The sequence below is a fragment of the Apium graveolens genome, chromosome 2 (assembly GCF_009905375.1).
Source record: "Apium graveolens cultivar Ventura chromosome 2, ASM990537v1, whole genome shotgun sequence".
NCBI lineage: Eukaryota > Viridiplantae > Streptophyta > Magnoliopsida > Apiales > Apiaceae > Apium > Apium graveolens.
The window spans coordinates 287,727,963-287,732,639 of NC_133648.1; the positions used below are offsets into that span (position 1 = coordinate 287,727,963).

Sequence of the window (4,677 nt, forward strand, 5' to 3'; positions counted from 1 at the left end):
CATGCAAATCAATTCGTTAGGACTTAAACATCCCTCTATTCATCATCACCACACTCAAATCAACATCAACTTATCAAATATCATAGTTTATCTTAAGGGATCATGCTAAATATGCATGCAAATGCAACTATATGAAATCACATTAAAAACAAACAAATATGTCATATATGAACAATCATGCAACACTACGAATAAAATACAACTATATGCAACATGAATCTATATGAACTATATGGACACACACAAACTAATCCTTACATTATCACCCCCAAACTTAAAATTTTCAATATCCTCATTGAAGGCAATAATAAGGATTTCAGGCATACCTAGTCGTCGGAAAGATCCCCCTCCTCGGGTGGAGGATCAGGTGGCCAATCAACCTCGACACTAGTGGCTCGGAAAATAGTGCCCAAAGTCTATGTCAAATCTGCAGCAAAATGATGGTGAATGTCGTGTATGGCCTCCATACGCCTAATTACTCGCCTGTACTGCTCATCACCAACACCAGTCCTATCAACTACTTGTTGCACATGGGAAGAACCTTATGTAGGCATTGGAGGGTTCGTTCGGCTACCCTCTACATCATCAAAGATATATCTCAAGCCCTTATCATGTGGTGCACCTAAGAATGCATAACTCAAGTGATCTGGTAGTGGGTGAAGCTCAAGTGTGGAAACATCTTCAATAGACGCCTCGAGACGCTCCTGAAAAAATTTCAGCTCTGCTAACCCAAGAGAATCGAATGGCATATCCAACTTCCTCTTCCACGGAAGTGCATTCAAAACCTGCAGTTGCTCTGCTCCTTCCTTGTCATCAATAACTGATTTCCCCATTAAGGATCTCTCTAAGGTCTCTGACTTTGGCAATTGCTCAAGTTCCGAATTCACGACGGAGTCTACCCACTCTACTTTAAAGCACTCATATTTAGCTGTGGTTAAATTTATTTCCTTAAACATATTAAAAGTGACCTTGTGATCATGAACCTTCATCGTAAGCTCTCCTTTTTATACATCAATCATAGTTCGGCCAGTAGCTAAGAATGGTCTCCCCAAGATAATGGGAATCTTCTTATCCTACTCAAAATCAAGAATTACAAAGTCAGCAGGGAAGATGAGTTTATCCACCTTGACCAAGACATCCTCCACTATACCTCATGGATAAACGATGGAACGGTTAGCTAGTTGCAATGACATGTATGTTGGTTTCGGATCAGGCAGACCAAGCTTCTTGAAGATAGATAAGGGCATCAAATTGATGCTAGCTCCTAAATCACATAAACACTTGTCGAACGACAAGTTTTCGATGGTGCAAGGAATAGTGAAGTTTTCAGGATCTTTAAGCTACGGAGGCAACTTATGTTGCAGCACAGCACTGCATTCCTCTGTTAGAGCAACGGTCTCTAAGTCATCGAGCTTCCCTTTCTGAGAGAGAATACCTTTCATAAACCTCACATAGCTAGGCATCTGTTCAAGAGCTTCAGCGAAATGTATGTTGATATGAAGTTTCTTGAACACCTACAAAAACTTCTCAAACTGCTTATCCAGCTTTTTCTTCTGCAGCCTCTTAGGAAAAGGAGGTGGAGGATAGATCTGTTTCTCCCCTGTATTACCCTCAGGAGGAGTGTGTTCCATAGTAGTCTTCCTTGGTTCCACCCCTGCTTCCTTCTACACTTCTTCTTCAGCCACAACTGCATTTTCTGAAACTTAAGATTTTTCAGGCTCTTTGTCTTGCTGAATTTGGGGGCTTGTGACCTTTCTAGACCTTAAGGTAATGCCATTCACCTGTTCTTCAACTTACCTCTTGCCTGGATTTGTTTCTGTATCACTAGGAAGCGTTCCTGGTGGTTGATTCAATAAGGCATTAGCAATTTGCCCTATTTCATTCTCCAAAGTCTTGATAGAAATAGCCTGGCTCTGGCATATAAGAGCCTGGTTTTTGCACATAAGCCGCAACTCCTCCAATTCAGATTTTTCATTCGAAGATAGACATGCACCATGAGTTTGTTGTTGAAGTTGGAGTTGTTGTCTTGGTGCGAATTATTACTGAAAACCAGGAAGATTGAATTGCTCATTTCCAAACTGTTGGAACGGCTGTTGCATCACATTCTGATTGTTGCTCCATCTGAAGTTAGAACGATTCCAGTTGTCAGGATGATAAGTATCTGGAACTGGTTGCTGCGATCTCTGAAAGTTGCTCCCAAACTGAGCTGATTCACTAGATATAGCGCATTGTTCCGTCTCAAGCAAACCTGCATATAGTTCATAAATACTGGTTATCTGATTAACACCATAGTTAGCCAGAGAATCGATCTTCATAAATAACTCATTTATTTGAGCAGTGATAGTCGTAGTTGTATCCACTTCAAGAACTCCTGCTACCTTGCCCTGTGGCAATCTCTGAGTTGGATACTGATATTCATTAGCAGCCATCAGTTCAATTAGATCATAGGCTTCCTTATAGCTTTTTGCCCATAATGCTCCACCTGATGCTACGTCAAGCATGGGTCTAGATTGTGCTCCTAAACCATTATAAAAACAATTGATGATCATCCAATCAGGCATTCCATGATGAGGACACTTCCTAAGCATCTCCTTGTAGTGCTCCCAAGCTTCACATAGCGATTCTCCCATTTGTTGTGCAAATTGAGTAATAGCATTCCTGAGGGTAGCTGTCTTCGCCATAGGGAAGAATTTAGTAAGAAACTTCTAAGCAAGATCTTCCCAAGTAGTAATCGAACCAGCTGGTAGAGAGTGTAACTAGCTCCTAGCCTTATCCCTCAGAGAGAATGGGAACAGTCTCAGCTTCATAGCATCTTCAGAAACATCATTGAACTTGAAGGCGTCACAGATCTCAATAAAATCCCTAATGTGCATATTGGGATCTTCAGTTGGAGAACCCCCAAACTGGATTGAATTCTGCACCCATTGAATTATGCCAGGCTTGATCTCAAAGGTATTAGCTGTGATAGCTGGCCGAAGAATGCTAGATTGAATGTCATAGATCTTGGGTTGAGAAAAATCCATCAAGGCTTTCGTTCGTGCTGCTAGATCTCCCATTATAATGAGTACCTGAAACACAAATAAATAAACCATGAAAGTAAAAGAATCTGAGTCAGTGAACTTTAATGACCACTGATGACAAGCACATAAACTAAAAATTAACACCGAGTCCCCGGCAGCAGCGCCAAAAACTTGTTAGGGCGAAAACACACGCTAATATTCACGCAAGTATCATAAGTAAATCTTCAAGAATCTCATGATAACGATTAGGCCATAATTGAACTCATCGTCACCATGGGTTCATATAAAAGAATGGTATAAAACAAGGTCTTAATAAACTGAATAATAATCAAAGTATGAATAAAAAAGGTCTTGGTTCAACAAGAATGAAAACGAGCATCCAAAGTTAAAACTATTTTCAAATAATCACAAGTAGAAAACAAGATCTTCTTTTTCGGAGTTGTTTTGTGCTTCTAGGTCTTCTCCTTGATATCCCAATCTTCCCGGATGATGAAAAGCCTTTTTTAAGTATATATAAGCCCTTAGTGGACCTGTACCCTTAAAATCGTCAAATTTCACTCAAAAAAGGCTTTTTCAGCGAAATCAGCGAAGTCAGCAGCGCATCAGCACGCGGTCGCATGCGGGTCGGAGGCGGCCGCGTGTCAGCAGGTGGTCGCGTGCACTTCTGACATGGCCGCATGCAACCTTTCTGGAAAATTCTGATGAATCTTATTTTGGTCATAACTTGAGTTCAACTGCCCACGCGAAGCTAACGAGATTCTCTACAACTTGACAATGACCTTGGCTGCCAAATCTGAACACTTTTCATCATATTTCCTTTAAAAGCTCCTTTCTTCATTTAACTGATACCTGAAATGCAATAACACAAAAACACATCAAAATACCAACAACTTGAGTCCAAAACACCAATTTAAGCTTGTAATAAAGCGTTCCAAGTGGATATAAAATCCACTTATCAATTGTATGAGTTTGTTGACTTGTGCCTTCATTATTCTCTTCATTATTGGTATGACTGCTAGATCCTTCTTCTCTTTCTCCCCTTGACTTTGTGCTATCAAATTCAGATGTTTGAGATGAGCTTCCAATTCTATGATTCTCTTATTCAGTAGACTCTTCATGTGTCATCTATTGTACATCAACTTTATCTTCCCCATCAGAATCACTATCAATTTTGAGAGTTTGAAATACAAGAGCTTCAGCTTCATTATCAACAAGGCATTCCAAGCCTGGACACTTGTCATCATCAAAAGTCGCATCTGTACTTTCCATAATCTTCTTTTGATCAATTACATAAACTTTGTAGGCTGTCCTTTCCAATGAATATCCCAGAAAAATTACTTCAAAAACTTTCAGAGTTTTCCCACATATTCAGAGTTGTCTTTCAGAATGTAACACTTGCTTCCAAACACATGAAATGCTTTACAGTAGGCTTTCTCTTAGACATGATTGAGTAAGGTGATTTTCCATGTGCCTTGTTAATGAGATATCTATTATGAGTGTAACATGTCGTGTTAACAGCCTCTTCCCAGAAACTTGTTGGCAACTTGGCATCTTGCAGCATTGTTCAAGCAGCTTCAACTAATGTTCTGTTCTTCCTTTCAACTACTCCATTTTGTTGAGGTGTTCTAGCTGCTGAGAATTCTTGAACAATCCCTTT

General features: G+C 39.9%; 1 non-coding gene across 1 annotated transcript; it reads left to right on the forward strand.

The window, feature by feature from the left end:
* Nucleotides 1-2,559: 2,559 nt before the first annotated feature.
* LOC141710330 (small nucleolar RNA R71) lies at nt 2,560-2,666 on the forward strand. Its single transcript, XR_012570856.1, has one exon. It is a non-coding gene; the product is annotated as a small nucleolar RNA R71 (small nucleolar RNA).
* The last annotated feature ends 2,011 nt before the right edge of the window (nt 2,667-4,677 follow it).